Raw genomic sequence first — 12,500 nt, 5'->3', positions numbered from 1 at the left:
AATAAGAATCGGTAGCACGCCGGGCGAAATGCTTAGCAGTATTTCGAAATCCGCTAAGTTCTGGGGTTCAAATTCCGCCGAGGTCGATTTTGCCTCTCATCCTTTCGGGGTCTATTAAATAAGTACCAGTTACATGCTGGGGCCGATATAATCAACTTAATATTTTTGTCTGTCCTTGTTTGTCCCCTCTGTGTTTAGCCCCTTGTGGGTTAATAAAGAAATAAGAATCGGTAGCACGCCGGGCGAAATGCTTAGCAGTATTTCGAAATCCGCTAAGTTCCGGGGTTCAAATTCCGCCGAGTTCGACTTCGCCTTTCATCCTTTCGGGGTCGATAAATTAAGCACAAGTGAAACACTGGGTCCCATATGATCAGCCAGTCCCCTCCCCACAAATCTGAGGCCTTATTCCTCCAGAAGAAAGGATTATTTTCTCAAAGTTCGCAGGCGTTCTTCTTATTGTGTTCAATAGGATTTTCCATTTTGTTCAGTAATTTATCTTTTTAACTCGATACACTTTTATTCCTTTTCTTTTACCTTCACTGCAGGCAGTAGCAATTTTTTTCTTTGTATGCAATAGTGATTTTCCTTGTCGTCAGTCCTATTTTAATTGCATACAGCAGTATTTTCCTTCAGGTGTATTATTTTCTTCATTGTAAGCTGTACAACTTTTTATTTACGGCAGAAGCAGTTCTCTTTGCATGCTAAAACTTGTGTTTTTAGTTGTCAACACTAAGGATTATTGTAGTTTTCCATTTAATGCTGTATCTTACGCAGTAGTGTTTTTCATTTTAGGCAATCTCTTTCTCTTTGTACGGAATAGTACATCTAATATTCTGTAGTAAATATTTTTAATGTTAAAGTATCAACATGAAAGTGAGGTCAAGATAAGCGGCTGAGAGTTGGGAGTAGGTCCATCTTGTATCACTGCTACAAAATATAAAACAGGCAAGAATATTGTATGTAGTAGATTCTGGATTCTATTGTCTTGGCCAAAATTCGACCAGGACGCAATCTTTAGTGTTTCCTGAATATTTCAGTCTGTTTCCTTCATATGTATTTTAGAAATATACCCAGGTAGATTTCTCGTCGGCAATTCACATTATTTCTCAGGGTTCGTCACTCTAGAACAGGGGTCGGACCCCGCGGACCCATTTTATTGTTCCCGCAGGCTGGTGTACTCGTATGTATAAAATGTAGTAAATTTCTCAATTATAGAATTTATACAATATTCGTATGCTTATTTACGACAAAGGCCGCGCTTCCACTACGACTTAAAACGGTTAAACTCGAACAGGAAATCGTCTGGTAATTGCTATTTGAAGGGAAATTTTGTTTTCACTATAAAACACATATTGCTAGGTTTTTATCACCTCTTGAGACCCAAATACACTCTAGCTGAAAAATATTGAGTACCTCATTTTGATAATACAAAAACTCTAGGGATGTTTGTGTGTAACTGAAATATCTTAGAAATAGTATATTTTATCATAATGTTTCTTATATATTTATTTTTATACTTATCTTCGGCATTTCAGTACAAATTTCTGTGACATTTGGACGTCTATTTAAACGATTAAACACAATTTTTGTTTGTTATTTCTTGACGAAAAAAATACATGGCTTCTGTGAGGTCAACACCCATACACACACAGAATACACACACATATAATGAATATCATGGCGGGTCAATCAACACAAACACACGTCCGCTATCTGTGACATATACACACACATATCACTCAACAGATATTCGTCTCTTTATCCTCTGTTTTCGGATTCGTTAGCAAGCCGGATAAAATGCTAAGCGAAATTATTTTGCGCTTCGTTAAGTTCTCAGTTCAAAATCTATTGAAGTCGACTTTGCCTTTCATATTTTCAGCGTCATGAAATAAAGTACCAGTCAACTTCTCGGGCCTATATAAATCCTCTTCTTAAAACTGCAAGCCTTATACTAAATTAGAGGGTGGTTATTTGTTTTAGCTGAAGAAATCATTTCAGTTATGAAGAAACAAAGAACAGCCAGTCTTAGACAAATACACCATAGATTTATTTACATTTATTTTAATACCATAGGAAAGGAATGGGATATGTGACCATTGTTTAGTTCTACACTTAAATGCAGACACTCTGTTTGTAGTATCAAAAAGACAATTCCTCTTCGGATATATTCTAATTAGTTCTTTGCAGGAGATATTCCAGTTGTGTCGGAACTCCTTACCCAGCATTGGAGCCGTGTGCAGATCATGGTTTTCTTTATGCTCGATATATATATATATCAGAAAGGAAAACAAATATATATTATATATACATATATATACATGCAAATATATGTGTGCGTGTGTGCGTACATAATATAGTTATTGTATGTAAGAAAGGAAAAGAAATATATATACACATATATGCAAGCATATATGTGTTGATGTATATATATATATACACACATGTGAATACATACATATATGTACACATATATAGACGTATATGTATGTATGTATACTCTTTTTTTATGTTTAAAATGTCTATAACAATAATGTCCAGTTTTATGTAAATATAAAAGATTGTGTGTCGAACATCTAAACTGTGTCTGTAATTATTTCTGTGGTTATATTGGCTGAAAAATTAGTTTCAGTAGCCATTTACATGTTGTAATAATAATCGCTTGTATTCGGCTACTTTACAGCTTGTGATAATTATCTCAAGCTGTTTTATATTGTCAAAAGTTTTGCAATATTTTGGTAACCTATTTGCTTTGTTCGTCAAGTTACAACAAAAACAGCCTAGCATTCAAAGTAGAGGCCATCGTGTTGCACTATCTGAAGCCACATTTCTGCCAAGTCCTTTGATTCCACGCTGATAAAACTTCGAAACAAAGAACTCCTTCACTGAAGCCTCCGCCTCTTCTTGGTTGATGAAGCGTTGTGAGAACAGAAAGTGAGCCATGGATTGGAACGAGTAATAATCCGACGGAGATATTTCTCACCAGTTCTAACGTCCAAGAACAGTGTCTCAGGAAGGGCCAGCTTCGGGACCCAGTCGCCTAACATAAGCGTTTCAAACACGAGGTGATGTTCTGCGTCTGGTGGACTTATGAGGGGACAATTCACGGGACGGCCGAACCATCGATGCCAACACAGACTCCGAACAACTGGAACAGTTGTATGCGATTGTGCTGGAAAAATAGCCGGCATTGGTTAAGAGAAAGCGAGTTGTTCGGTAGCAAGACAAGGCAAGACTTCATTCCACGCGAACGACCCGGAATATTCTCCAGGAATTTGAAGGAACTGAACTGATGCTACATTCAACATGTAGTCCAGACCAAGATGGTTATTAATAGTTAGGATCTTTGGTTATTAATTGTTCCTCGGTTATTAACTGTTCTGATCCATAGCTCACTTCGTTCGCTCGCGACGCTTCACCAACGACAAGAAGTAGAAACTTCAGTGAAAGAGTTTTTTGCCTCCAAGTACAAGACCTGGTACCAACGTTGGATCAAGAACTGGCGGAACAGGCGGCGCAAAACGATGGCCTATACTTTGAATGCTAGGCGAATAAAACAAATAAGTTCTCGAGATATTGCAAAGCGTTTGACTCAACACAATAGATTTTCTTATCAATGCATTTATGTACAGGCGTATTTATAATGGTTCTGTAAATGTTTTCTCCGGTAGTGGCTCTCATTCTTGTTTTATCGTTGAACCTTTACCCAACTTCTAAAATACTAGCGGAACCTTTATGAATATTTACGAACCCATATCTACTCACCCTATCTTTAATGTGGCTTTTAAGAAAGTAGAGAGCAATTAAATTAAGAAAAGTGAGAATTTAATTTATGGTTTTACAAATGACATAATAATCATTTTTTAAAGAAATTAATCTTTATAACATCCATTGACATTTGCAACAGCAAATGGCAACGAAAGTTTTCGAAGAAAAATATAAATGATAAATGAGTGAAAGTCGAACCGGTGGGTGTGTTAGATAATAAACATTAAGACAATATGACTCAAAGTTTATTTCAAAAGACACTTTAACTTGGAATTTTCAGAATGTTTTTCGTGGATCTAACGCTCTATCTCTTATGAGATGCGCTGGGGAAACACTGCTGTAAGGCTTTTAGCACGAGTTGCTACCGTTTCATTAACCTAAAAAGGAGCACTAATCTTGCAGACATGATGAAAAGTGGTTCCAGCCCCGAATATCCTGCTTTTATATATATATATATATAATATATATATATATATATATATATATATATATATATATATCACGAGCTAATTATCACGGTCCCATTTTTAATAGACCAGTACATAATATGAAGGAGTTTGGTTGCTACTTCTAGGAGGTTAAGGGACCATATAGAGGCTCCTTTGAAGGTACGTTCTACGATACATCAAATTATTAGTCACTGTGCTTGAGCAATCACACATTATTTGATTTTCATCTCAGTCCTGAAATCTAACGAAACACTTTCTGCTTCTTTGGTTCTGATATTGCTTCGAGCAGCAAAGTAGCAATTCAGCATTATAAAATTTTAATGAAAACGGAACCGGTCTGTTATACATTCTAAAGTGTATTGGCATTTAACACAGAGCAGATCCAGCATTGGAATATTAGCGACGAAATACTATCAGGTGGAATTTGTACACAGAACGAAATAAAAACGAAGCAAATGCCATAAGGTCACTCCTCCAATACAGTAAAAATTCGCCAAAATAAGGAAATCGAAGATGACCTCGCTGTAATTTGAAATCAAAGAGTAGAGAGCCAGAAGGAACAGTGCCAGCGGGTTGTATAATAAATCTGCCAATTCCCAGCCTAAGCTCAAGGGACTTCGTGCTTTGTGCAACCTATTTTCTCTCCGTGTTTTCGTTTTAAAACAAAATGCTGTGACAACGAGTATCGATTGGATGTTCAGTTGTCGAATATAAAACCCGCAATTCAAAGACTCTGCAGGAGTGAATTTTAAAACTGTTTAAAATTTACTTATGATACAGTGAAGTGTTAAAATGCTTCATATTTGTGACTCTTGTCCCTCTTCAGAAAACAAGGGCGCCAATGCCAGAATGGCTGTAATAAAACAAACAAACAAAACAAAACACAACCGTGTTGTTGTCTATTTGTTCGAGTTTATTATATCGACCTCGTTTCTTTTTCCACTGAATGGAAGAGGAAGAGGTAAAAGTGTTCGTGACAAGAAATGATTCTTGAAATTGGCATAATTCCACAGATTTTGAAAGTTTTAATCGATTCATTTTTCTAAAAGATGTGGTTGCATGGCGAAGCGGTTGGCTTGACAACAACGTGCTTCCAGGTTCGATTGGACTCCACTCTTTCTTAGTGTCATCAACGGGAGTCAGTGATTGGTCAATAACATTAAGTATGGAATTTGGAAGGCGGAAAATTTGAAGAAGTCCCTTTTGTGTGTCTGTGTGTCTGTGTATGTCCATGTGTGTTTTAGTCAAAAGAAATGTTAATACAGTTGTTTAATGCAAAACTAATAGGTTCGTAATCCGCGTACAGGGTTTCTGAGGCTGGTAGGAATGAGGGGGGGCGGGGTCGTGTATACATGTAAGGGATTCTTGTTGCCCTAAAACCCCGATCTCGTAGAACTGCATATTTTTCTTTTATTTTCGAATCTGTTAAGATGGAAAAAAAAAACTTCGTTGAGAAACAACCTTTTTAAAATCGATATCCCGTTTCTTGGTCACACCTTCACGAATAACTTTTCGTGTGAACATACCTCCACCTCCTCCTCCTCCTAAGTCTTGTTAGTTTGACTTTCTTACAGAAACAAACAACATAACTTCTTCGCATTCTTCCTTCAGAACAAATTGGTTTTGGTATTTCAACAAAGACATAAAGCTTTAACTTGGAAAAACTCAAGAAAGATAACAAACTAAAGACATTCATGCCTGTAAAGTCCTTAAAAAATTATACAAAGACTATTTGTAGTTTAGGATCAGACCAATGGTTATACATTAATTAATGGAAGAACAATAGATGCAGTTATTTTAACAAATTACTGACTCGTAAATTAGACGGTATCAAAGTACTTCAAATAACTTTATGTTGTGATCCTATGACAAGAATTTACAAATCAATATTTAAAACGGAATATTCCATCAATAATTTAAGAACCTCAAAGCAAATGTTTGTCGAATGTTTTTTTTAATAAAGCAGGCAGACAATGGAACGATGATTGATACGGATAAGCTGACCTGAATATTTGAACATTATGACACATGTACTTTTGTAACGAGGTTCTTAATGAGTGTGTGTCGCAGTGAGGGTGGAAAGCATCGTTACCGAATCAAGAATGCCATTTCAAGAAACTTGTACTATTTTTAGATCGTACAAAACCGAGTCTCGTGTCTGTTTAATGCAGAAAGATGCATTTTGCTTCATTATATCTATTTATATACTACGGCACTCCGTCGGTTACGACGACGAAGATACCAGTTGATCCGATCAACGGAACAGCCTGCTCGTGAAATTGACGTGCAAGTGGCTGAGTACTCCACAGACACGTGTACCCTTAACGTAATTCTCGGGGAGATTCAGCGTGACACAGAGTGTGGCAAGGCTGGCCCTTTGAAATACGGGTACAACAGAAACAAGAAGAAAGAGTGAGAGAAGGTTGTGGTGAACGAGTACAGCAGGGTTCGCCACCACCCCCTGCCGGTGCCTAATTTAGTGCCAAAGTGTTTTTTAAAGTCTACAAAAAATATAGAAATATCGGAGTAAATTACGTTTCTCACCCTTTCTCTTACCTTCCACCTTATTTCACACCTGTAGTTTCGTTCAGCCGCAAATAATTTTAATTATTCCACAAAGAAGCATTCATCACTTTAAGAATCACATCATTTGTAGCCGATATTTTACAATTATGATTAACTGTTGTATTGTTTGTTCCTTCTCGAGCCATGCCTGGTTCATAACGGCCGATTTCCCGGTTTCCTTGGAGTATAGGTTCCCCACCTGGACAGGACGCCGGTCCGTCACAGGTGAGCTGCAAGATGCAGGAGGAAAGAGTGAGAGAAAGTTGTGGCGAAAGAGTCAGCAGAAGTTCGCCATTACCTTCTGCCGGAGCCCCGTGGAGCTTAGGAGTTTCGCTCATAAATACACACATCGCTCGGTCTGAAATTCGAACACGCGATCCCTCGACCGCGAATCAGTTGCTCTAACCACCAGGCTATGTGCCTCCACAAGCTGTTATATTACATTATACTTTTGCATTGTATATAACATTATTTCGTTGTTTCTGCTGAATTCCAGTTTCGGTCTTCAGGTTTAGAGCCTGGCTTTGTGTCGGGTTTATATATATATGTGTAAGTCTTCCATCGGTGAACGGTCTGAAATCTAAATGCGAGTAATGAATTCCACACCTCCAGCATAAAGAGTCTCTCTACATTTCTACCTCCTCTTCTTTTCCATTGTACTGTGTTATGGATCTCCATCGATTTTGCTGATGAGTATTTAGTCCCACATTTTATTAGCATATAAACGGCTGAGGACACCCCAGACAAATGTTACCCTAACAAAATGAATCCTGAATTACAGTTACAATCTTTTAGCTAACAGGCATCCGCCATGTTTCCATCTCTTGGATGTTATTCAGAAGTGCTGAGTTAACCTGAGGCTTGCTAAAAAAAACATTCACCCAAGATGCCATGGCAGTGGGATGGAAGCCAGGACTGAGAGATTATGGAACGAGCTTTTCCACCATTTGGCCATGCTGATATCATAACGAGCAAATATTTTTACACTAATTTTCTTAATTTCTTTATTTTCGAAATTAATTATTAAATTGGTTCTAGTTATCGAGATGAAAATAATTCCGTGGTAGGTAATGGCTCATAACTCGCTGTAATTCAATATTTGAAAGCAGATTGGATATTTATAACATATTAATATACTTAAATCATGTTCAAGCTTTGCTGCCAAAATTAATCATAAATAATAATTTAATGAATTAATTGCGTATAATGATTTATACATATGGGTGGGTGTGTGCGTGGGTATGTATGTGTAGGTGTGTGTATGGGTACATGTGCATATGTATGCGTGCATATATTTAAAATATATTTCTGGTGCTTTAGTTATTAAGAGATTGATACAAATAATGTGAATTATGTAATATATATATAAAAGTATGTGTACGTATATATATATATATATATATATATATATATCCACATAGTGGTATTAAGTGTATAACTTATATCAACGGAAATATCAATAAGTGGGTATGAACAGAACTCGACAAAAGAATGTTTCTAATTTATAATGAAATTATTGGAACTAATGAAGGCAAATCAGTGTATCGCTCACGCTGCTCGAAATAGTAGCCAATTTTCTCGCAGATTACATATCCTGCAGTTATAAAACGCGAAGGATACATTGTATAATGTAGTTATTGGTAGAAAAAAAAGATGGTCAGTTGTGGTTATAAATTCCTTGATTAGTTTTACTCCACGCAACAAAAATATCAACAGCATCATGGATGTTTTGTGAATAACTGAAACCACAAAGCTGTTTTTTTAGAGTTTCTTTAAGATACTTAAAGTTTTTGTTATACTAATCTATAGCAAGTAAGTCAAAACAACATGTGTCTCTTATTTATCTGATACGAAGTAACTAGCTGTCAAATTAGAGCAGCTGTAAAGATTAGTTATGATCCCACATTACAAATAAGTAGAGATTGGTTGAAAATCAAAAGCGAACATCAAAGACCAGATTTCAATGGAGTCGGGTTTTTTTCTTTTTCCTTTTTGTATGAATCATTCTTTTACTTAATGTGTAAACATTCTGAAATGCTGTGAGATCTGACTTTTGAGAGAATTTTTATGAAATGTGTATTCCTTTTATCTCACCTCACCTAAAATATTTTTTAAAAAACTGTTTTCCAAGTAATTTCCTTTACTCTCTTCTCTCTGCTGTCGTCTGCTTGTCGTTTTTGTCTTTTTTATCACGCACACTCATTCATCCCTCACCTATATAATCCTAGAGTGCTTGCTTTGATTTATAAAACCAATAACGAAAGTGTAAGAAAAGCTCTGAGGTAACATTGAAACAATAAACCAGAAAAATAATTAGAAACATAGCTTCAAGTAAAACAGAGCTGTGAATTCTCAAGACACAACTGCAATCACAGACGGAGTAGATATTCGGTAAAGCTGTGACTATTAAATATCTTGGTATACACAATATGGAATAAAATACAGGTCTAGGAAAAAAAGAGTAAATTAGTTACAAGGATTGTAAGAAAACAACTTGCACTTGGATTAAAGAGAAACACGATAGAGTTTGATGGATGTAATACACTAAAAATGTGATGTGAAATGACACGGAGAAGAAAGTTGGAAAAGATTTTGCTGCTTTTCATTTTAAAGGTTTTTAGTGAAAGGAAAAGAAGTATCACACATTAACCTTTACACCATCTCCAGAGTCGAAGATGGGAGATCCTGAGACTGTTAAGCTTACGATAGAGATGATCCTATGTAAAGCACCCTCGACAAGGGATGGTTTTAAATCAGGAAATGATTAAAAGTACAACCACAAAAAAGAAGAGCACGAGTTATTATAGGCACGACCTTTGCTGTTCCCATGCTCCAAATTCTTCCTATTTCAAATTTTAAGGGAGAGCGTTTTCTTTGTTTTTCTTCTTTCTTTCTTTACGATCCTGGAATCAAACGGGCATCAGGGGTCGATAAGTAAGCATCTTCGCTTTCCCTTATCTATGATTGCTATATTTGGTCTATTATTATTATTACTATTATTATTACTATTATTATTATTATTATTATTATATTATTATTATTATTATTATTATTATTATCATTCCATCATACCCCGCCTATTTTGCAGGGTATGATGGTAAGTGTCAGCTGTCCACAGCCAGCAGACTAAGGTGGCACTTGTTTTATTAGCCATACTTCAAGAACCCTGCGAAGAATTTTTGCAGTTCCAAGCAATGCTGATTTTTGTAGGTGTTCTACCTTCACATTTGTACCGATCTTTTTCAGTCATATTGGTAGTTGAGTGCTGATACTTACAAGTGCACCAATAACTATTGGTATCACGTCTACTCTCTTCATTGACCACAACCTTCGTATTTCACACTTTGAATCATCATAACTGTTTATTTTTTTCTTCTTCTTTCACATTGATCCTATTGTCACTGGGGCAAGCTATGTCGATTATCATACATGTTCTTCCTTTTTTATTCACCACAACAATGTCCGGTTTCCGATGTCTGGTCAGGTGATCGCACTGGATCATTGCATCCCACCAGATTTTGCAATTCTCATTTTCAGTGACTCCTGGAGTTTGCTCATACTACGTCTTTGCTCTTTCTAGGACGTGATTTCCACAGAGTTCCCAATGAATCATTCTTGTCACATTGTCATGGCATCTTTTGTATTCGCGTTGTGCCAATTTCGGGCATTCGCTAACGATATGCCATACCGATTCACACCTCTTTCCACACAGTCTGCATTTGTTGCTGTCGGTAGTGTTGTCAATTCAGTACTTATCACAGTTGGTCTATTAATAATAATAATATTATTATTATTATTATTATTATTATTATTATTATTATCATTACCTTTGCACAGCTTCTAACGCTGGAGATATGCTACGGTGTCAGCTGTTCACTACCAGTGAACTAATGTACAACCTGTAATTTTTCGAGCACCTTTCAGGAATATTCGTGCGGCTCCAAGCAGTGATGCTTTCTGCAAGTGCTCCACCCTTTTTGCAGCCCATATTTGTTCCATGTACTTCTCAAGATTATTATTATTATTATCATCATCATGATTATTGTTGTTGTTGTAGTTATTATTATTATTGTCATCATCATCATCATCATCATCATCATCATCATCATCATCATCATCATCATCATTATTGTTGTTGTTGTATTATTATTATTATTATTATCGTTTTTATTACTACTAGCGCAGTGGCCTAATGCGAATGTGAAAAATCACACTTATCGTTTTTTGTTATTTTGTAATTGTTCTTGTTGCCATTTTATATTACTTCATTACTTTAATTGCCGCTAAAATTGAAAAGTAATTGTTAATCCAGAATATTAATCTCACAATTTCTAACCTTCCTTCTGAACTCAACCCTCACCCCCAGCCTATTCGATGCAGCAATAAAAGCAATGTATGTCACTTAATTAGCAAAGATAAACCTACGGTTTGCAAATTAATAATGGAGAGAAAAAAATAAAAGGAGGCGAATATTTAGAAATTAAGTCTAAAATAACAGAAGACCCTGCCATATTTGTTTTGTTTAAAGGAAACAGTTTCTCGCCGTTGCCAGGCAAAAAAAAAAGATTACAATCTGGCGCAAGTATGGCTGCATGGTTAAAATGTTCGCTCTGCACCCATGTGGTTTCTGGTTCGGTACTACAGAGTTGCTATTTGGGCTGGTGTCTTCTATTATAACCCTAGGCCGACAATTGCTTTGTAAATGAATTTGGTTGACAGAAGCGCTATCTAGGCCTGGCATGTATATGCGTATAAGTATGTGTGTGTGTGTGTGTTTCTCACCCCACATCCCACACTGCTTGAGAACAGGAATTGATTTATTTGCCTCCTCGTAACTCAGAGGTTTCACTAAAGAGCCGATAAAATAACTCCAGTCTAAAACAGGCAAATACTTATTTCTTTACTACCCACAAGGGGCTAATCACAGAGAGGAAAAAACAAGGACAGACAAACGGATTAAGTCGATTATATCGACCCCAGTGCGTAACTGCTACTTATTTAATCGACCCCGAAAAGATGAAAGGCATAGTCGACCTCGGCGGAATTTGAACTCGGAACGTAGCGGCAGACAAAATACCGCAAAGCATTTCGCCCGGTGTGCTAACGTCTCTGCCAGCTCACCGCCTTCGAACAGGTAAATACTGGAGTCAGTTTGATCGACCAAATCTTCGAAGGCTGTGCAACAGCATGGCCGCAGTCTAAAACAATTAAGAACAAATAGATAATCGATTGTGTACAAATCGATGAATACAGAAACAGAGTAGTGTTACCCTGGTTTGGGGAATTTTAGGGGTAGATCTACCCCGAGCGAGAAATAGCTGGCCATAGGAATTTTAACAGTGAAAATTGTGCTTTTTTTTCTTCAAATATTGTGCATCGTATCTAGGGCCATATTTTCTGATGTGATCCTTTATTCTGATTGTTGGATATAACGCGAGTAAGAGTTTGTTGTTACTTGCAGATCGATCGACACCTTTGTGGACCCACTTTGACTGTAGAACATCTAGTTGTTTCGAAGCATCCGGTCTATATTTTTTTCTACTCTAGGCACAAAGTCCGAAATTTGGGGGAAGGGGGCCAGTCGATCAGATCGACCCCAGTACACAACTGGTACTTAATTTATCGCCCCCGAAAGGATGAAAGGCGAAGTCGATCTCGGCAAAATTTGAACTCAGAACGTTAAGACAGACGAAATACCGCTAATTATTTCGCCCGGCGTAC

General features: G+C 36.8%; 1 protein-coding gene and 1 long non-coding RNA gene across 2 annotated transcripts in view; both read right to left on the bottom strand.

Moving 5' to 3' along the window:
- LOC115219947 (uncharacterized protein C22orf15-like) overlaps positions 1 to 12,500 on the bottom strand; it is a 212,869-nt gene that overhangs the window by 71,974 nt on the left and 128,395 nt on the right. The gene's annotated exons all lie outside the window — the stretch shown is intronic.
- The window catches only part of LOC118766378, a 21,006-nt gene continuing 11,366 nt past the window's right edge, over positions 2,861 to 12,500 (bottom strand). Inside the window, exon 3 of the long non-coding RNA XR_005002312.1 lies at positions 2,861 to 2,975. This is a non-coding gene — a long non-coding RNA (uncharacterized LOC118766378). The remainder of the gene's footprint in view (positions 2,976 to 12,500) is intronic.

This window comes from Octopus sinensis, linkage group LG15, assembly GCF_006345805.1.
Source record: "Octopus sinensis linkage group LG15, ASM634580v1, whole genome shotgun sequence".
Classification (NCBI taxonomy): domain Eukaryota; kingdom Metazoa; phylum Mollusca; class Cephalopoda; order Octopoda; family Octopodidae; genus Octopus; species Octopus sinensis.
This window is presented reverse-complemented; position numbering and strand designations above follow the sequence as displayed.